We start from the raw sequence: 22,959 nt of genomic DNA, 5'->3' as shown, positions 1-22,959 counted from the left end.
GGTTGTCACCCCTGCCAATAATGATGCTGCAGGGGTATAAGAACAGGAACAGAAATGCAGTCTTTTGTAGTGTTGTCAAGACCACCTAATGCGAGACCAAGACTTTGAGGGTTTGAGACCAAGACCAGACCAGAACACATACAATTAATAGAGAGCCACATTACCACCTGAGAAATGACTTATAACTTATAGTAAATGACTTAATGACTAAACTCATTAACTAAATGAATCGTTGCGCTACAGAGGTGATATAGAAGATGCATCTGAATTGGTAAATTACAAATGCATAAATGATGTTGAGTATAATGTTTTAAAAAAGATATTGAATGTTTGTTAAAGAAAAATTGTTATTTTGATACAAGTTATTATTAATACAAAAATTGTGAAAACAGCTCTCTTGCTCTTGTGATATTATATCACGTTATAAAATCAGATCTCATACAGGAACTTTTTGCAACTTTATCTTGAATTTTGTGAGCATTTGGTGATATTTTTGACACGATCCCTAATTCATTTGTGAATTGGCCCAATAAATCAATCAAATTAAGAAATAAGTTATTGATTGCATCTGAAGCATTAAGTTTGACATCCAATACATTAATGATGCCAATAAATAAATCAGGCAACGTACTGAATGTATAGTAATATACCAGCAGTTGTGGTCTTGACCGGTCTTGAAACAAAATCCCGAATCCTCTAAGTCTAAAACCGAGACAAGGTCGAGTACAAATGTGGTCGAGACCGAGACAAGACCAAGACTGGTCTCGAGTACTACAAAACTAGCATTTTGTCTCTTCTGCTCAACTTATTCTTGGGAATGTTTGGGAACCTGAAGGAGTAAAACCCCCAGCAAGTTCATCTCAAATCAGCTCATCATTAATGAATGCCGCGTACCATACTGTCACAGTCTTGTCCTCCAAAAGACGGCCTGTCTGAGAAGCCAGGGTTGAACAATTGCGATGACAGCACGGATGAACTTGTCAGTTACATAAATGTGCCACGGACAACATGTCACATTGAGTCTCACACATTCGGGAGGAATTCTAACGATACAAGGTTTAGAAATGATAATACGCCGGCCCTTTTTGTTTGCTTTCCAGGCTTGTCCTCCCTGAGTCGGTCCATGTTGGTTTTATTGATCTGACAAGGATGCCATATTCTATAAACACATTACACTAGGGGGGAAAGCACATCACATGTACTCAGATTACACTCCGCGTGATAACTAATGTGTTTCAGGAAGACGAGGTCTGGAGTTCACAAGCAAAAAAAATTTTTTTTGCAAAGCCTCTTAAGAGGCAAGGGAAAATGGCGCTGTATGCTAGGGCTGATTCTCAGAGCGGCGGAGGTAAACAGGTCTTATTACCGAACAGAGCAGGTTGGAGGTGATCTCAGAGAGACATTAGAAGTAAATTTAGCCTGCCTCTCTCTACGGTCACATTGAACCCATGGAAAGGGTAAAGCTTTGGCCTGCATCCATATAGAATCCTTTTCAAAGCCCACCGCTTTTGCTTCTCATTACACCTGCAGGAGAAACAGACCCACCGCCTCAGACCAAACACGGCTATGGAATGAATTATTCACGAGCGAAGGTAGAAACGCGGCGCAGGTGAAGTTACGCCTGGCTTTAGCCCGGGCAAAACTCCCCAGGAACCATCCATGAACCGAGGCGAGGTTCTGAGGGTGCCAAGCGCCATCTAGGCAAACTCTCACCGGGAGTTACACGACAAGCCATTTGCTCTGAGGAACGAAAACACCAGAAACAGTGAGCGAATTATGGAGGGCTCCACAAGTTCACTCCAGTCCTTCATAAACCTGGTGATGCCGTGCCAAAAGTAGCTCCAAAGACTTCAAAGGCACCGGGCTGCCACATAAACCAAAGGCAGTGTGATTTATCAAATGACCATGGGAGAGGACACAAAAAGGACATTTGGAAACTAGAGACTTCAGAGGAACGACTGTGCAAGCAATGGAACATCTGCCAGTCTGATCTGTTTGAGCGGTGGATTGTTCGGAGATATAATGTAATCATCAGTATAAATATAAATGACTTAAAAAACTGTAGATGAAAAGGCAAACTTAAGATTTAGAAAAAGGTAAACATACAAATTCAATACAGTGACCTTCCTAAAGTTATTTGGAAATAAACAGCACAGCGGTTGTGAATTTGATGTGATGTTTGCATCAACCCAACCTCCACAGCTGACCTTGAGTGAATGCTTAAGAAAATAAAATAATAAAATAAAATAAAAACAAAGGAGAACAAGTCAGCCGAACCTTGTCCTTTACTGGGAGAAAAGCCAAGGCATGAAAATTGGTCCCGGTTGACCTTTGATGTCTGTACAAATCACCCTCCTTTTTCTCAATCTCTCAGTCTATTTTTTTTTTTTTTTTTGCTCTTTTGTGCACCCGCTCTCATCAGTATTATCTTTCCCCCTTATCAACTAGTCTTTGGAAAATGTTTCCCATGGCCTAGAAATTGTGTTTTAGTACCCATACACTTTTTTTCCCCCATGCATCTGCACCTGCAGCAGCTTGAGCCTTCAAACCATAAAAATGCTGGCCTGTGTCTCACCTTTTATATCACAATCTATTTATCACAGCACTCTCTAAAAGAAGCCATCTGTCAGCGAAGTGATTTGAAAATTCTTTTAACGACTGTGAAGGAACTTATTATCTTGGGAGAAGTAAAAAAAAAAAAGGTTCTTGAGCATCAAAGTGATTACCTTCAACAATGACAATGAGGAGAGGACGTCACTAAAGTCCAGGTTTTATAGGAAGCTATCTATGCTATGGATTATGTTTTTTTTTTTATGATCTGGGAATGGGAAACAACATGATTTGGAAACATAAAAAGGTATGTCATTTATTCACCCCAAAAAAAAAACCATTCCAAACCTGTATGACATTCTTTTGTCTATGTAACTAAAGAGGTTAGATAAGCAAAAAAAAGTTTATGCTTACAATGAAAAAAAAAAAAAAAAAACATTCTCATTCACAGCACACACACTGCCATTCAAAAAATTTGATCTGTAAGATTTTTAATGTTTTTAGAAGAAGTCTCTTATGCTCACCAAGGCTGCATTTTTTTTATTTAAAAAAATTCAACAGAAAAAAAAACAGTAATATTGTGAAATATTATTAAAATGTAAAATAACGTTTTTCTATTTGAATATATTTTAAAATTGTATTTATTACTGTAATGCAAAGCTGAATTTTCGGCATCATTCTGCCAGTCTTCAGTGATCCTTCAGAAATCATTCTAATATGATGATTTGATGCTCAAGAAACATTTATGATTATTATCAATGTTGAAAACAGTTGTGTTCATTTTTCATCTTTGAAAATATCCATCTTTGATGAATAGAAAGTTAAAATGAACAGCATTTATTTTAAATATATTTTTGTAACTTTCTAAATTTCTTTACTATCACTTTTGATCAATTCATCATTGCTGAATAAATGTAAAAAATATCTTTAAGTTCTTTCCAAAAAAATAAATAAATCGTACTGATCTAAAACTTATGAACCATGGTACAATGTTGCAAAAACATTCTATTCCAGATAAATACTGTTCTTTTGAACTGTCTATTTATCAAAAACCCTATTTTTTTTTCAACATGTTTATGTATGTATATGTTAATGCAGCCTTTGTGAGCATAAAATACTTGTGTATAAAACTGACTTCTAAAAACATAAAAAATCTTACCAATCAAAAACGCTTGAACAGCAGTGTATGACCCTGGGTCATTTTAACCCTGGTAAAAGGAATCCTGGTTATATTGCTTCACGTTTCACAATAGTCATAATTTACCCGAGGTTAACAATTAATCCTGGGTATTTATAAGCTGATGTTTTACATTGTACATTCCTAAATCTTGGGTTAACATTCTTATTTGCATTTGCAGTGTCATTGATTGGATAAATGCAGCACGTTTATTTAAAAGCTATAGCATTGTAACATTCTCGTATTGCCGAGTGTACTATCGAGTTTATACCGAATGAACATTTCGGACTATAACAGTGAGAAAGAAGTCTCTTCTTCACTCAGATAGTCGTGTTTTCTGTCAGCTTTCGACATTTTCCTAGTCTGACAAGCCAAACCCACATCAAGATGTTGGGTCTGGGAAAACATGGAATCCATGAGGAACCAACGCAACTCTGCCGTTATTATGTTAAGCCCGCCCACCGACTCTATACACAATGTGATTGGCCTGACTAGAGTTTGGTTTTTCAAGCTCACAAGCATTTTAACAGGAGAGTTGCTAGATAACCCTGTTGGCAAATTACTTTTGCTGCTGCAAGGGTGCGTCTAGATTTCTAGGCAAACATTTTACCATCAAACACTAAATTTACAGTGTAGATACAAAGCATAGTGTTTCCGGGACTGTCCAAAGCACGCAAATATGAGTATGCGATTGGTTGTCTTTTGCTAAGCATCCAGCGGTGACATGCTCGGTTTCACATAAGGTTGGCACCGCAATGCGTGGTTAACACCGCAAAAGCTGAAAGGGTTTCATAACCTTGGGTAAAAAGCAGAGCTAACTGCTCATATAAAATACACGTGACAGCCTTATTGTTTGGAAAAGAACAGCATAAACATTACTCAAAATATGTTTTTTTGGAACAACATAGGTGAGTGAACTACTCGTTTTTGAGTGAACTACCCTTTTTTGTGACAAGCAAATGTATGTTCCCATTGTTTTCAGGTCGCAAGGATACCTCGGTGGTCATTTTAACAGTGCAAGTTCGTCCAGGTCAAGAATAATGCATTAATATTTAAGGCTTCTGTGGTTTTCTGTACCTCCACCCAAGCAGAAAAACTCTGGCCTTGTACGAGTCATCAGTCAGAGTCTGCATGCATTCTGGAGGTGACGTCCCTAAAATGACTCCACCGAATTTCCATTTTCAGTTGTGGCTGACTGGGGAGGATATTAGCAAACATGACAGCCATCTAAAAACAATAAATAACTTACAAGGTTAACGGAATTGAGCTTTCTTTTTCCACTTTAAATTATTCATTGTACATAATCCTGCAGGGGAACTACCTCTTTCATCTTAAGCTGTTCCTCCTTCTAAAAAGTGCCTAAGAGACTTCAAAAAAATACCTGCGCAAAGGGATCTGAGAGGTACCCAAAGCCGAATTGACAGCTTGGATGTGAGAACTTAAAATATGCGGCGGTATATTTAGCACATTTCTGCGTTTTTTTTGCTTAAGACATGAAAATGTTAATGCCTTTTACGCCACACGCACCTGTCAAGTGACGATTTTTGACTGTTTATAAAGATGTTCCATGATGCAAGACGCTATGCCTCAGAAAAAGTGACTGGCTGACTTAATAACAATATTTAATGCTTACTGACAGGAAGCACATATTTAATGTTAAAGCAAATAGCATATTAGCAGAAACAATAATGTGGGAATGATTGTTTTTTTCGATTCCAAATGTCGCCCTGTCTCTGACTGAGAGCTAAGCATTGGCAGTGGGTCTCCTCTCTCTTGTTCTTGTGTAAGTAAGGCCTTGAACACCTTTGTAATTAGTCACACCACCTGGACTTTTACTGGCGCTGCTCAACGTACCTCAACTAATTATTGTGGACTCATTAGCCGGTGTTGGCTGCAAAGTGAACGGCCATTAAAATGCTGATGGTAAATCAGTTATCTGCTGGAAGATATCTGTGAGATGGAGACAAGAGTTTGGACAGGCGGATATATACGTGCGCACAGCTTCTTTGAAGATGGACCGAATCTGCAAACGTCCTTCTTGGGAAGAAGTAATGACATCATAATGACATCATAATCAGAGATGAGTAAGAGATTTGATGGAACAGTAAAAAAAAAAAAAGGGGGGGGGGGGGGGGGGGGAATATGGCGAGATTGTGAAATCACTCAGAAATTCCAACCAGCTCAAGCTTACAGAGCCAAGCTGAAACTGCTTGAGAAAAGGCCTTGAAGAAGTTAAAATAAGCATTATCCATTTTATCCTAGCCAAGAGGTTTCTGATAATTAGAGGCAGAGATGTGATGCAACATTAAACACAGTATTTAAAGCGGTTGACGCGAGAGATCGATGCGATTTGCCAAATTCCTTTGGAAAGCATGCTGCAGTAATGCTAAAAAAACAACAAAGCATCTGCTTTATTATCTCTGAAAACATTAGGCTAAGCAAAAAAATACATTCTGGCAGCAGGAAGCTTTATTCAGCTTATTGCAACAATGGGAAAAGAAAAAAGGTACTTGGATTCCAGTTATAGATACATTCATAAGAACAGGCAATACAGAGCTGAAAAGAAATCATTCAGAGTAATAAGGCGGCTTAAAATGGTCGTAAAATGGCCAGTGGTTTCGCTTAAGGTTAGCACAAGGGTGGTTTGTGAAGATGAACGTTTAGCCAGAAGGAACCGCACCAATACGAGAGCAGTCTTCACTACACATTATAGCTGTCTGTTCTTTGCCATAATTGGCAGAGGGTAGATAAAGAAAGACCATCCTGGTGATAATCTCAAGTAACTAAAAATATCTAACATGAATTCTGCGTAGCTTTTATTCTACAGTATTAGTAGTATTCAGCTAGAATGCAATGTTTTGCAGTAAGACTTTTACCTTATTAGTATCGTTATTACACTGTAAAAAAATTATAAAATAAATCAGGTCTCCAATTAAACATTTTCTAGTGACTGATCACATCATCAGTTGGCCAAATAAAATTTTTGTACATGACATTGCATCAATTCACAGAAATTGAATTTGGCCAACCGAAAAATTTAGATGTGATCAGTCACTAGAAAATGTTTAATTGGAGACATACTTTTTTTTTTTTTTTACAGTGTAGGAATCGATAAGCAGAATCACAATCACAATTGTTAAAATGCAAACTAACATCATGTATAGAGTCAGTGGGCTTAACATAATGAAGCCAGAGTTGCGCTTGCGTGCTTCTAGCTTTCTTTTACTGTCTATGGCTTCTAGTGAACACAGAAGCTGGCGAACGGCGGTCTTTCAGCTTTGACCACGACTCTGAAAGACTTGGAGTAAAGCTTTTCTCAGAACAAGGAACACAGAACGGCACTGAAGTCATTCTTAAGAAGGGAAAATGTGTTCGGAGTTTTGCCGACTGTATACGGCGAATGTTTAATCTATCAACAAGCTCTGTTTCACCTTCGTTGCTCTGGTTGGTGTAGCGCTATCCTATCGCGTGCAGAGGGAGTTTGAAAGACAACCGTTTTTCCCGCCCCTCGGATTGAGCCATGTCAATGGTGAGTTTCCAGACCAAACATCTTGATGTGGGTCTGGCTTGTCAGGCTAAGTATACTCCCAAATGTTGACAAAATTGTCTTAATGCAGATACACACATTTACCTTAAACATCATATAAATTCACATTTCCAGGTGTTAGTCCAAACAAAGTGCTCCTTTTGGCAGATGCTTTTATCCAAAGCAACATAGATTGCATTCGAGATACATATTTGATCAGTTCTTGCTCCACTGCTTGAGGAAGCCAGCCAACTAGCAAAAGCAAATATTAAATTGTGATTTACGGCTACTGAAACTAGTTGATATCCCGCCTTACAAACCTCACCTGCACATCTTTACAGTGGTGCAGTGTACTCCGATTCACAAACAGATTTCTCTTTAAAGTTATTCTATATAGAGAATACAAAAAACATACAACACGACTGCCGTAGTGCGATTAGTGAACAAATTACTCTTATAAGCCGCTTCTTTTTAGTGTATCAAAAACCAGTGTGACTAGTGTAGTCATATTTGTGAGCAAAGCACTTTAGTGAATCAATAGACCAATGAAAATGTGTGCAAAACAACTAGAAAACTGGCAGCGATTATTTTCATAATCAACAAAGTGTATCTATAATACCAGTAAATGCCATTAAAGATTAATTATGAAATTTGGTCTTTTATTAATTTGCATCGCTTAATTTGTGTACCAACAATAAGAACTGTACTCGAACTTAAATACTAAAATAAAATAAAAAACCTTAACAATATGAACTAAACATACATTGAATGCCGATTCAATTGTTTATATGCATTTTCGTGAGACCGGGCTCGATAAATCATAAAAATAGCACAATTTGGCATGTTTCACTGCGTCATCACAAATAAAACACACACAATTACCCAATTTGCTTACAAAACCTTTTAATATTTGAATAAATGTTGTCGATTCTCAAAAATGTTCATTGTATTAACTAAAAAAATTTATTTCAATGAACTCAAAAGGTTAAGGCAACCAGGTAACTTATTTTAATAAATGTTTTTTTACAGTGAATGTAAAAAAAAAAAAAAAATAGAGTTAGGGAAAAACGCTGCCCATTTGAATAGATCAGTATAAGAAAGAAAACCCCATTCTTCAAACGATCTCATGGGGTCCTTAAGGTTATTTAAATTAACTCAACTGGATCAAACGCATTAAGTTCATTACAAGTTTCCATTTGCACAATATTGACAAAATTAGCATGCACTTCTTGTTTAGTTGAATCAACTAAGCAGTTTTTGCACTTGTGGTGTTCAAGAGGAAAACCCTTAATGTGCCTGCAGTGATGCTGAACATTCAGATAGCAGGAAAAATCCTCTTTTTTTAGTAAATAGATAAGTTTAATTGACATCCCTACTAAATATACTCCACATATTTTGGTCAAGCCAGGCTTTAAATTAGAGAAACGGTGACATTTAGCTGCTTTTTCATGCATGTTCATTTTTTCTATTTGCAATGATTCAAGAAGATGAAAAGGAAAGGGCAAAATATAGTCGAATTTCAGTAAGGTCCTCCTTGTCCCTAGTTGTCATTGTGTATGAAATGGTAAGGTCCCCAAAGCAAATCTGTCTTCATTATGTCAATGTCCTAGTTTGGTTGCAGTCCTCCTGTGCACTAGGGTGCTATGCATAAAAACACCTCGAGTCATTCAGCCCCGAAGCAGAGAGGAGCCCTTTTCTGCTGCCTTCTGCTCTGTCTGGCATAGACAGCTCTGATTAATGGTCCCATTCTGTGGTAATTAATGCTTTCCAGAAGTGCTGCCCGTCTTCCCGGGAACAATCTTCCACATTGCCATGACAGTGTGAGCAGCCAAAGGGAAGAGTTTAAGAAATTGCATCACATAGCAACCAAATTCATCTTCGATCTGTACCGTTACGTGAACGCAGATATCCAGCCCGAACAAAATAAATATCATAATTCAAAAAAGATAAATAAACCTGCTTGCTGGATTGTAGCAGCTAATCTATCTGCTTTTCCTGCTTTCATCCATTACACGTAGGAGTGCGGGAGGCGATCAATGGTTAATTCTTCAAAAAAAAAAAAAAAAAAACTGACGCACTGTGAAACAAAAAAGAGAAAATTAAAAAGAGAAGGATGAATGGAGAAAGGTAAAGACAGCTGATTGTATGGATAAGACGGACGCGCCCTGTCTTTTTTTTAATGCTGTTCTAATTGTGTTTTTGATTGAGAGCCCAAGCCGATCGGGAACTCTGCAGGATGAGGAAGATGAGACTCCATTCAGAGCAGTCTTAAGTGACACACGACCTGATCAAAGGCAGTTGAGAGTTACCGCTTCAATCAGAGCAGGATTGTGCAGATAAGAGAGGAGGAGAGAGGAGCTTTGACCACGTCCCACATAACGATTCTCTGGCAACATGAAACAGATGACTTCTCGAAAAACCCAATCTGAGTAGATTTTTTTTAAGTCCTGGAGAAAAGGCTTCAGCTTTTCCTCAGACCATACTGTGGACCTTTAGCAAATTTTTCTCTTGTTGATGTTGAATACTCCTTAAAGGTAGGGTAAGTGTCATTTCAAAACTGTTTCACAAAACTGACTCGGGCCGAGTCCAATAACAAACTTGCAGCCAATTAGCAGGTAAGGGGCGTGTCTAATAATGATGAGGAGAAGAGCGCTCAGTGCACGACATTATTCAAAACACACGACACACGTGACGTTCATTAGCCGAGAACTAATATATGCTTGCTTTCGCTTGAATATGCTCGTGTGTCGTGTTCACTTGTTTGTTTGTTTATTTGCGATCGTATTGTCGTTCACTTCAGCGATGACCCGTTCATTTCTACACCGTATGGAGCATCTCCTCACTGTCTGTTTCAAGCGTCAGCTCAAAATGTGTCCCACAAGTAAGATACTACACTCCTAATATATGTTTGTTTCCTCTTTTTGTGATCTATATAACCCTTATCCGGTCATAATTATGGTCGTAATATGTCCTTAGCTGGACTGTCGTGTTCGTGCAATGAGTTGTTCATGAGAAGGGTTTGTGTTTTGTGATCGCTATAACTCTCAATCTTGTCATAATTGTAATATGTTCATTATTTGGCCTGTCTTGTTTGTGTACTATCGAGTTGTCATGAGAACGGTTTGTGTTTTTGTGATTGCTAGAACTCTAATCTAGTCATAATTGTAATATGTCGTTAGTTGAGTCGTGCTCATGCCATCGAGTTGTTCATGAGAACAGTTTGTGTTTTTGTGATGGATGGAGTGACTTTTTTGATTGAATATTCGACCTGGATTAGTAACACAGATTCTGCCGTAGTTGTTGCTTGGGTTACGTATGTGTGGGGCGGAGCTATCAAAATAAGGCAGAGACCCTTGGGGGGTAAGGGCGTGTTTGTTTAGGTGATTTTAAATATCAACAACGGTTACCAGAAAGCACTCACCCTACTTTTAAATATACCTACTTTTGGTGATTTACTTAGTTTTGTAAAAGTGGTTTTAAACATCTAATTTAGATGCAGAGGACTAAGGATATTTAAACAAAAATAAAAAATGAACCATATTTCATATCTAGACAGCAACATAGTGTCGGCCCAGATCCAAGCCACATCTGGTACTTTTGGATTCAATGTGTACCAGATGTGGGCTGGATCTGGGTAGCTGTCTGGGACTGTCATAAAGATGACATTCTAGATATTTTTATGTACTGTCAAAAAAAAAAAGATGTCCCCAGAGTGGAGGGGTGGTTCAATATGGCTCATAATATGCAAAATATAATAATAATAAACAATAATAATGAACCAAAAAAAGGTTATTTATTATAAGCAGCATGCAATTGATTTAAGTACCAAAACCGATTAGTTCAGAAAATGAAATGTGATGTCACACATTTTATCAACCGTACATAAAAATAATAATAATAAAAGAAGAAAAAATAAATGGCTATGATACACTCCATTGAACTGGCAGGGGTGGAAAGACAACAAGATGATTAGAAATGGTGTAAAATGTGTGGCATTTGAGGCAGGGCAGAGATATTGATTGGCCACGTTTATGTGCTGGTACAGGGCATAATTTGTTTTTCCTGGAAATGCGCAGTGATGGATGGCTCCACTTGAGTGACTAAGCCTTAAAGCAAAGACCACTTCCCCTCCTACAAGGTCACCTTGCCTGACCAAAAATGGATTTTTGCACACTACTATTTCTTTATGAGCCATATTGAATGAAGTCACTCGCTGGAAATCATGTTTGATGGTCGTGTCAGGCGCGTCTGTTGGTTGCACGCATTCCCAAGTAGCCCGCACAGAGATCGTCAAATAAAGGTATCAGACAACAGTATTGATTCGGGGTGGATTTCGCACGCTCTAGCTGAGACGCAGAGGAGTTCAAAGAATATACTAAGGTCCAGTAGAAAAAAAAGGAAAGATAAATAAATAGATTATGCTGAGATGCTTTATTGTGTTTCATGGTTTTCTCAGAGGAAGTGCGAGAGATCAAATAAACTGGCTTCAACTGAAGCGGTTCCTGTCCGTTCCTCTAAATACAACCGTACGTCATTCTGGTTTTAAAGCTTATGGAGGCCTTGAAGGTGTCTAGTGCTAAACACATAAAGCCTCAATCATTACAGTAATACCAACGTTATTTTTCAATGTTATCGCAAGGTTTGAGCACCAAAGGGCCAGAAGATTAAATTGAGAATATCTCCGATTTTCTCTACACTTGAACTGCCCCAAAACCAAGTGAGGTACCTACATAGAATAGCATTTTAAGGCATCAAAGGAGTCTTCCAGAGGGTAGTTAATGTTCATTACACACAATTCACCTCATTTGGCTCAAATTTTAGGACAGTCATCATCAGTGTTGGGAGTAATGCATTACAAATGTAATCAGATTACTTTTTTCAAGTAAAGTATACACTATAGTAAAGTAACACATTGCTTTCAAATTTACAATAAAATATCTGTTACCTTTTCAAATAAGTAATGCAAATTACTTTGTTCTACCATTTATTCAGCAACCCCTCTCCTCTTTGTGTTAAAACAAATTGGGCGTACGGTGCAAAGCGTTGTGCACTGTGCAAATATGATGGCTAGTTCTAAACTAAATGTGAGCATGCATTTACTTATCTCCCTTGCACAAAAACTGATTCGGTATTCCTTAAAATGAATAAAAGTAAAATGAAAACTCTGAATATTGCGTTAAAAAAAATCAACACCTCTAATGCTGGTGATTGCACTCTAATGGTGATTGCACTATTTTACATTACGACTGCATATGATTATATATTATATCGTTTGTTTCTGCTACTTCTTTTCATGTGCTTTGATAGCGGCCTTCTGGTAAAACACAGAAACCTGAGGTGCCATGTTAAATAACACAAATATACTTTATGTATTTAATCTCACTTTATTAATCAGTGTCTTTGCGGCTGACCATTGATAAACCAATTCGACCATGGGAATAAACAAAGATTTATTTATGTAAACGTCACATTTGTCTTTCTTCTTCCTTTTTTATTGATTAAGTAAGAGTGGTAAAGTTTCTTCTCCTGCATCCTATTCTTCTGCAATCTAGAAAGGTTTGTTTTAGCTGTGCCCTCTACTGCTGAGTTTGTTGCAAAGTGTGCTCTTGTGTACGCAGACTAATGGATAGTCATTACAAACAAAAGCAATTAAAAAGAAAGTAAAGACGGCAAACAAAGCACACACTGCACTAGCTCATACAGTATATAATTCTGTTGACAGAAAGAGGGCCAGCAGGTCGATTGAAAGAAATGAAGGATATTAAACCTTCACCGATCGATCCGGCTGTATTTTTTAGACAGCTCCTTTAGCGCGGCATCGTTTCGTGCTTCACCGTAAACTAACATAAAATAATAAAGCGCTGCCAATTCAATCGGTGGGCTGAAGAGGGCAGAGCATATCATACCACACATCATGAATACAGCGCGCGGTAATATTTCCTGTGAGCGCTCCAATCCATTTCCATTGTGCCGTTGGTTCTCTTTGAGTCTGTCAGATGAGGTCATTTCCCCTGTCTCACAGCTCTTTATCTTGTGTCAGGGGCCATCGGAAGTGCGGGGCACCTGGGTGATGAATATGGACTCACATGAGCGATTCATCTTCCCGCCACCTCAGGTTTTTCATCAACGACAGCATTTTTAACTCAGACTCACAGAAACAGCCCCACCCAGATAGCACAGCATGAGCTATGGCTTCCCACAAACCAGCCAAGAAATCTGATGACCGATTCTTATGAACAGCACAAAACAAACACCAAGGTTTTCTGGTGCTGAGTTCGACAGTCTGAAAGTCCATTTAAAAAAAGAAAGAAAGAAAGAAAAAAAGAAGATTTTTACTTAGTGTCAAAACCTTAAGAACAGATTTATATTAAAATGGAAAGATAAAGCAAACAATGCTTCTGGCTCTGTCTGTTTACTTTTATTATGGTATATGCTGATAGTATCTTCATATATCTCCATAGTTCAAATATTCTTTATACACACTCTTATAAATAAAGGCACTTTATTGGCATCTGTGGTTCCATTAAGACTTTCCTATCACACAAAATGAGCTTTATAATGGAAAAAGGTTCTTTATATAACAAAAACAAAACGAAAAAAATGACATGGGGACCCAAAAAATGCCATTCATGTGACAATACAAACCTTAATTTTTTGCGTGTAAAGACTGTATTTACATACATTGTATACAATTTCTCCTCTTTACCATTAATGCATTATAGATTATATTATTTGTTGTGAATTCCAGCAATATTTCCTGCAGTATTCTTGCAATTTAAGAAAGAAAAAGAAAAAAAAATAGCTAGATAATCCTGCTAGATGGAAAAACACGGTAGTAAGTACAAGTTAAGAAGTTGTAAATTTGGTCGGAGCAAGATGACGATGCTCCTTTTACTTGCTCAAAATGATGAATAAAGATTGTGCATCTGGTGTGTTTTTGCTTTTTATTACATTTATAAAGCTGCTGTAAACTGGATCATTATACTATATTGTGTTGTAACTACAATATCATTATATTTTAGACATGCAACTTAGATTAATTTTTTGTAAAAATAAAAAAGATATTTCATTTATTTCTACAAATTTGCCAGTGCGCAAATTGTGTTCCGCCATATTTTCTCACTGACACTCTCTCAAATCAGAAACATTGCCACTCTAATTATGACATGATTAACTCAAATACACTCTTTTATGGGGTTTTTTTTTCCATAGAAATGTAACTTTTGCCATATTTGCCATCAATTATTGATTGCAGTGAAAGTGAACAGTGAAAGTGAAAATGAGAGTTAAAAGGATAGTTCACCCCAAAATGAAAATGTTGATATTATACGCACACTCAAGTTGTTCTGAACCTGTATGAGTTTCTTTCTTCTGCTGAACACAAAAGAAGATATTTTGAAGAATATGGGTAACCAAACAGTTGACGGCATCCACTGGCTTCCATAAAATGGAGGAAAAAAAAATATATATGGAAGTCGATGAGACTCCTCAACTGTTCGGTTACCTGTATTCTTCTACATATCTTCTTTTGTGTTCAGCACAAGACATTCATACAGGTTTGGAACAACTTAAAGAGGAGTAAATGATGATAGAATTTTCATTTACGTTTAATCATTTAGCAGATGCTTTTATCCAAAGCGACTTACAAAAAGGGGAGAGCAATAGAAGCAACGAAACAAACAAGGTCCAACAACCTGCAAGAGCTGTAAGAAGTCTCAGTTAATCAAGCACAGTACACAAACACATTTTTTTAAACAAACAAACATAAAGAAAATGTTATTGGATAGTTAAGTGCTAGTCTTTATTGGTCAGGTGCAGTTGGAAAAGGTGTGTTTTAAGATGTTTTTTTTTTTTTTTAAATAGCTACACACTTGGCTGCATGAATTGAAATCGGCAGGTCATTCCACCAGGTGGGAAACGGTCCAGGTAAAGGTCTGTGAGAGAGATTTCAGGCGTCGTTCACTTGCAGAACGCAAGCTTCTGGAGGGTGTGTAAGTCTGAACAAGCAAGTTTAGGTATATTGGTAAAGAGCCGGTGATTGCTTTGTAGGCGAGCACCAGTGCCTTGAATTTGATGCGAGCGGCCATTGGCAGCCAGCGCAGTCTGTTAAAGAGATGCGTGACGTGCTCTCTTCGGCTCATTAAAGACCACTCTCGCCGCTGCATTCTGGATCAGCTGCAAGGGTTTGATAGTGCATGCTGGAAGGCCAGCTAGAAGAGCATTACAATAGTCCAGTCTGGAGAGAAGAAGAGCTTGGACCAGGAGTTGTGCGGCCTTTTAATGTTGTATAAAGCAAATCTACAGGACTGGGCTGTTGCAGTAATGTGGTCAGTGAAGTCAGTTAACTGGTCATCAATCACAACTCACAACAACTAACAACTTCTGGCTATCTTGGAAGGAGTTATGGTTGATGAACCAAGCTGAATGGAGAAGTTCTGATGAAGTGCTGGGTTGGTTGAGACAAAAAGTAATTCTGTCTTTGCAAGATTGAGTTGAAGGTGATGCTCCTTCATCCAGTCAGAAATGTCTGTCAGGCGGCAGCGATACGAACACTGACTGTAGGATCATCTGGTTGAAATGAGAAGTAGAGTTGAGTGTCATCAGCATAGCAGTGATAGGAGAAGCCGTGTTTCTGAATGACAGAACCTAATGATGACATGTAGATGGAGAAGAGAAGTGGTCCAAGCACTGAGCCCTGGGGAACCCCAGTAGCTAGATGATGTGACTTAGACACTTCACCTCTATATGACACCCTGTAGGACCTACCTGAGAGGTAATACCTGAACCACTGGAGAGCAGTTCCTGAGATACCCATTTTCTTAAGGGTTGACAGGAGGGCAAACTTTTTTTTGTGGGCAAACTATCCCTTTAATGTCTTAAACTTTTTCAGCGAAAGCTTTAAGATAATGTAAGATTGTAAAATAATCGCAAAAAAAAAAAAAAAAAAAAAAAAAAAAAGAAACATTTCCTGCTCAATAGTTTCTCATGTTCCTGTACCGGAATCTTTGTTGATCCTGGAACAACTTTTCAGTCAACCAATCAGATTTGAGGGACAAAGTTATAGTTTATGTCTAGTTTAGGCTTACAACCAGTTAGGTGCTTCTTCATCAGTGTGATTCACCTATCATTTCCATCTGATTTTAGGGATAACTTATGGGCAGGGTTAGGTTTAGGGTTAAAGTAGCCGAGCAATAAGACCAATCATCTTGTCGGTTGCGATAATAACTGTCTGACTGTATATTATCCCTTAGGCTAAATCTTCAAAAACCTTTTGTTCCAACCTCTAACTCAAAAGGGTTAGTTCACCCAAAAAATTAGCCCATGATTTACTCACCCTCAAGTCATGCTAGGTGTATCTGACATTCTTATTTTAGACGAATACAATCAGTTATATAAGAAAAGTCCTGGCTCTTTCAAGCTTTATAATGGCAGTGACTTGTTGGTTCCATTTTAAAGTCCATAAAGGGTCCGGACCGTGTGGAGCAGTTATATTATGGATAGATGCACTTTTGAAGCACAGTGGCACGTTTGTGTAAGAAAAATATCCATATTTAAAAATGTATAGACTAAAATAACTAGCTTCCGGTGGTCAGCGGTACGCAAGTCGACTTGCAGTGAAAGAGTAACCCTCTACCCTTGAACCCTTGCATATTGACAAACGCAGATGCACGGAGGATAGAGCAAAACAAAATGCCGCTCATGAATTAGAAGTCTAAAACAAGATTTTTTAAAGCAGAATGGCGGAGGATTTCGTTAAAAGAAAAGAGATTGTTGAGTTCTTGAGTTTGTTGCCCACGAGAGGATATGCCCTATCCTATCAAAGCTTGCGATGTTCCTGTACATCGCTAGCCTGACAAGCCAGACCCACATCAAGATGTTTGGTCTGGAAACTCACCATTGACAGGGCTCAATCCGAAGGGCGGGATAAACGGTTGTCTTTCAAACTCCCTCTGCTCGCGATAGGATAGCGCTACCACCAACCAGAGCAACGAAGGTGAAACAGAGCTTGTTGACAGATTAAACATTCACCGTATCCGGTCAGCAAAACTCCGAACACATCTTCCCTTTTTAAGAATGATTTCAGTGCCGCTCTTTGTTCTTTTCTCAGAGAAAAGCTTAACTCCATGTATTCCAGAGTCGTGGTCAGAGCTGATTTGAAAGACCGCCGCCGTTCGCCAGTTTCTGTGTTTACTAGAAGCCCGCAAACGCAACTCGGCCGTCGTCATTATGGCCCCGCCCGCCGACTCTATACACGATGTGATTGGCCCGTCCAGAGTAAGGGGAATACAGCTCAGAAGGGTATTGAGAGTTCCTAGACGACACTCGCGGGCAGATTAAATTTGCTGCCGCTAGGGTGCGTCTAGATTTCTAGGCTAGTACATCGCATCAGGGGTTACTTTTACGCCGAACTGAGTACCGGTCGGAGGCGAGTTATTTAAGTCTAAAAAGTTTTAAATATGGATATTTTTCTTACACAAATGCACCACTTCGCTTCGGAAGGCCTTTATTAACCCCCTGGAGCAGCTATATGATGGATTGATGCAATTTTATGGACTTCAAAAATGACCCAACACGCCACTTCCATTATAAAGCTTGGAAGAGCCACAACTTTTTTTTTAATATAGCTATGATTTTGTTCGTCTGAAATAAGAATGTCATATACACCTAGGATGACTTGAGGGTGAGTAAATCATGGGCTAATTTTCATTTTTGGGTGAACTATCCCTTAAGTAAGCACACACACACACACACACAAACGCATTTCCTTGAAAGTCATTTCAGGAAGTGACAGGAAGTTATTTCATAATTCTAGTCAAAGCATTTACACCTCGGTTAATTAAATTGCAAAGCATTTCCTGTTATTTAAGCCTGCACTTGGCCTTCTCTCCATCTCTAATGCGTTTCTCTCTCTCCGCTGAGATGCATTGTCTAAGTAACACTACATTGGACACGGGATAGCTGAAGGTGCGCCTTTGCTTTTGTTGCCATCTTAATTGATGGTGCGGCTCAGACGGGTTCTCCTGTTTCTAATGGAGTGAGGAGAACACAGCTTTGATGAAGTCCCGCTACCAGCAGGGGCGTGAAGCGTCCTCCTCCTCTTTCCTCTTCAGCAAAGACAGAGAAAAAGATGCTCCTTAATTACCAAGACTCTGTTCATGTCAGACTCACATGAGGGAAAACAAATCCATCCCTCCAGCATGTTATTTGTGTATCCGTCATTTCATTTATTTATTTATGAAACAAATGTTGGACATGGGAGGAAAAAAAAAATATGGAAGAATGCCGATGGCTATCATTTAGATAAGCAAAGCAATATTTTATGTTAACCCTGATAATTAATGTTGTGGGAAAACACAAAGTAAAAGAATCGCTTTGTTGTACAACTAGGCAATTTGTAAAACCACTCCAGAAGTTTTAGCATATAAAACAGGATCATCAAGAACCTTGAGTTTTTTGAGTCCCCGCATCTAAAACTCGACTAAAATATGAAGCTATATGGAGATACATCATGTGCTGGCCATCAAGGGCCCTCAGCCAAGACAAAATATGACAGGCACCTTCAGTAAAACCTGAGGGAATTCATTAGCAAGCTCCTTCAAAAGCCATTTGTGAATGTCTCGTGGAATTTGAGCGTCGACTGCTTTGCTTTCAGGAACTAAAAGAATCCTGCATGAAACGGGGCCGTTTAAACCTCTGAATAAACAGCTCCGTTCTCAGACAGAGCCTCACACCAGTCTAGCGGATGCTGGTAAATTCCTTTAAGCAATATTCATTTGCCACGAGTTCATTTAACAGCCAATGGAGCTTCTAACCAGTCATTTATTACCGCGGCTCAATCAACGTGATTGCGGAGTGTGTCCAAATTAATAAGCAAAGACTTGGAATGCGAGGGCCAGCTTGCAATTTGGTGTTTGTTTAGCTATTACTGCTCGAAAGAAGCAACAAATACATCTCATCCATACACAAGCTTGTGTCTAATGCAATAGCACTGCCCGTTTCTATTGTCAGATGAAAGCCTTATTTTGAAGAGAAAAATGATATAGATTATGCTTATAGATGATATAGATAATTCCTAGTTTGCAATGTCTTGATATGCAGTCTCTAAATCACCCCAAAAAATAATGAAATCTCAGCCAAACTGTGAGTGAGGAACATGTGAGAATACATTTTTTTCTGAAATATTTACTCAGAACCAAGGGTGCTACATAATAATGCATTATTCAAGCATTCAAATTTTATGAGATGTTCTGGCACACAACAGACTTCTGCGGCTGCTTTCGTCTCTAACTAAAACATTACTGCCACCTAGTGTTAAATAGTGACAAGAGAGGTTCAGTCTGTAGGTACGTAAGTATCACATAAGAAATTCATTATTAATGCCCTATATATACACTCTAAAAAATTCTGAGTAAAAACAACCCAATGTTGGGTCAAATATGGACTAACCCAGCGATTGGGTTGTCTTAAGCAAATATTTAACCCAACCACATTAAACCCAACCCAATCGCTGGTTTAGTCCATATTTGACCCAGCATTGGGTTAAAACAACCCAGCATTTTTTTAGAGTGTGTATATATATATATGTTTTTTTTTTTTTTTTTTCTGCCAGCCTCTTACATATAGTACATATAGAGTAGTATTGCAACCCTTATATCTCCAAAGAGTATTTAATTTGATCAGAATTATTAAAGTCAGATATGCTATAGGCTACCGATTCTTTCCGAAAACAGCCGAGTTCTTGGAGGCGTGCAGTGGGCGGAGCTAAAGAGTTATGAGCGCGCACACACACACACACACACACACACACACACACACACACACACACACACACACACACACACACACGCACACGCACACACACACAATACATCATGGTATTATCCCTGGATAACTTTCGATTCACTATACGTTCGTGTTGTTTATATATTATATACACATCCCTTTTTAAGAATGACTTCAGTGCCGTTCTTTGCTCTTTTCTCAGAGAAAAGTTTAACTCCAAGTTTTTCAGGGTCAAAGCTGATTCTAAAGACCGCCGTTCACCAGCTTCTGTGTTCACTTGTAGCACGCAAGCACAACTCTGCCGTCATTATGTTAAGCCCCGCCCACTGACTATACATGATTGGCCTGACCAGAGTTTGGTTTTTACAGCTCAGAAGGGTATTGAGAGTTGCTAGACGACACTCGCGGCAGATTAGATTTGCTGCTGCTGGTGTGCGTCTAGATTTCTAGGCTAAGTCCAGAGTCGAGCTGGGCCTTGCTTTTAAAACATTTGTCTCTGAATTTTCAGGAACAAACACACACACTTGCACAACTCCGTTGCTGCTCTGGAAAAATAAAATACTGTTTCGTTGATGCTGAATTATTGTCTTTCCCTCACAACCAAAAACACACTTCTTTAGTGACATTGTTGATTTTTATGGTCTGAAAAAACAAAAAAACAAACCAGCCCTCTCAGCGGCAGAACTCATGTTCTCACTCTGGTTGATGCGCACTCATCCCGGAAAAGTGCCCATACAAGGAAATCCACCCTTTATGACATCATACAGGGCCAAAAAACTTTACCAATCCTGAAGAATTGGCAAGAGAAACATCATACGTTCAACTAAATTTTTTAAACTTTGACAATGTTTAGTATTACAATCCAACTCTTTAACAGTGTAAATAAGTCAGAATGCATAAAACAGCATTAGACATTCCCTTTAAACAATATACTTTATTTGTGAACTGATGTTCAGATGTTATTTTTAATAGTCAACTCAACTTATTGTTTTTTGGATCACCAGTCATCAAGCTCGGTAAACACACTGTAAAACAAATTAATGTCTCCAATTGAACATTTTCTAGTGACTGATCACATCTAAATTTTTCAGTTGGCCAAATTAAATATATGTGAATTCATGCAGAATTCATTTCAGAAATAATTTGCAGAAATTCAATTTGGCCAGCTAAAAAATTTAGATGTGATCATTCACTACAAATGTTTTTAATTGGAGACCTGATTTTTTAATATATTTTTTTTTTTACAGTGCACCTTACACAGGCACAAAGATGGTGTCATCATGTTTTCAGAATATTATAAGTTTGATTTTGACGTGACAAAGCGGCTCTGTCGAAAATCGAAATCACAAACAGAGAATTGCTGTCTCGGATGTTTTGCTCTGCATAAGTCATCGTCCGTTGGTGACGCCCCTTTGGAAATTATTTATCTATGAAGCTTTACCAGACCATAACTCATTTACTACTAAGAATGTCTATGCACCAAACCCAGTGAACGCTTTAGGGGTCTTTTAAAACTCAATGGGCTCAGGGGAGGCAAGAGATATGTGGCCTCCCATTGTAATTTTACCTGTTGGTGGCACTGTTGGACAGTTACATTTCCTTGGAAGAAACGCCCCTGATTTCTGCGCACAGCAATATTCCAGGCCAGATACTACACCTTTAAGCATTCACATCCCTAAGAATAGAAGCAATAATTTGGTGAGGCTACAAAAACACATTCCTTTGATTTCTTTCCCGTACAGCAGCAAGTCAGATATTCTCCCAGACTGACAAAGCCGACATGCACACATCACTCTCTCTGCATTATTCAATTAAGTCTGTCCCTATCTTCACTAACATGCTTTTGATTCACTGCTGCCTCTCACAAAAAAATACGAGGTGTCAAAGCAGCAGGCTAGCGTACTATTATGCATGTCAGTCTTCAATCTCTGGAAGGTCAACTGTGTTGTTCTTACGGCGGAGGGGAGGAAGGCAATCACAGTCATATCACATTTTCACCGAGGCGCTTTCTCCGCCTGTAGGGACGGTGTTTATCTCCACCGACTCAAGATAACACCTTTTATTGTGGCTGTGATGTCAAAAGAATGGCATCATTATGCCTATAGAATAAAGAGTGACTGTTCGTGGTAGAAGTGCACTGTTGTTGATTGATTCTGGTTCTCCGGGGCTTTTAAGACAGATATGATACATGCTGACCTTTAATGCAAAGGGTCGTCCAAATAGATCAGCCGTGTCCTGTGATATAGTCCTCCCCGTGCAGTGATATCACATTTTTACTTCCAACTCCCACCGTTTACATAATCAGATCTGATTAAATCCATAAAGAGTTCAGCGATGTGATTAAGGATTTGAACTTTAAAGGGCCGGATGTGAGCAGACTTCTCTCTGGTGGTAATGAGTTTCATGGCAATCAGATCTTTATTTCACTTAATAATTCCTGATAAATATAACACAATATTATATATATATATATATATATATATATATATATATATATATAATTATAAATTATGCAACTATATGCAACACTTTCTTTTAAATTAATTAAATATTAAATAGTCAAAAATAAAAATATGTAGCAATAAATTATTTATAAATTATTGAATATTTTTAAATTAAATAAATACAATATATATATATATATATATATTGTCATTTATTCAATTATTATGTATTTGTTATATATATAATTTACAGGCTTCAATAATCTACAAAAACCATATACAAACACTTTCTTAAATAAAGTAAAAAATAGAAATATTGTATTTTTTGTCATTTATTAAATTATTATTTATAAATGATTGAATATGTATATATATATATATATATATATATATATATATATATATATATATATATATATATATATATATATATATACATACATACACTAATTTGTAGAAACTTTTAAAATAATATTTAA

At 38.0% G+C, this 22,959-nt stretch overlaps 1 protein-coding gene across 27 annotated transcripts in view; it reads right to left on the bottom strand.

Annotated features, from left to right (window-relative positions):
• Positions 1–22,959, bottom strand: part of nrxn3a (neurexin 3a) — a 383,052-nt gene that overhangs the window by 213,764 nt on the left and 146,329 nt on the right. The gene's annotated exons all lie outside the window — the stretch shown is intronic.

Source organism: Pseudorasbora parva, chromosome 10 (genome assembly GCF_024679245.1).
Source record: "Pseudorasbora parva isolate DD20220531a chromosome 10, ASM2467924v1, whole genome shotgun sequence".
In the NCBI taxonomy this organism is placed as follows: Eukaryota; Metazoa; Chordata; class Actinopteri; order Cypriniformes; family Gobionidae; genus Pseudorasbora; species Pseudorasbora parva.
This window is presented reverse-complemented; position numbering and strand designations above follow the sequence as displayed.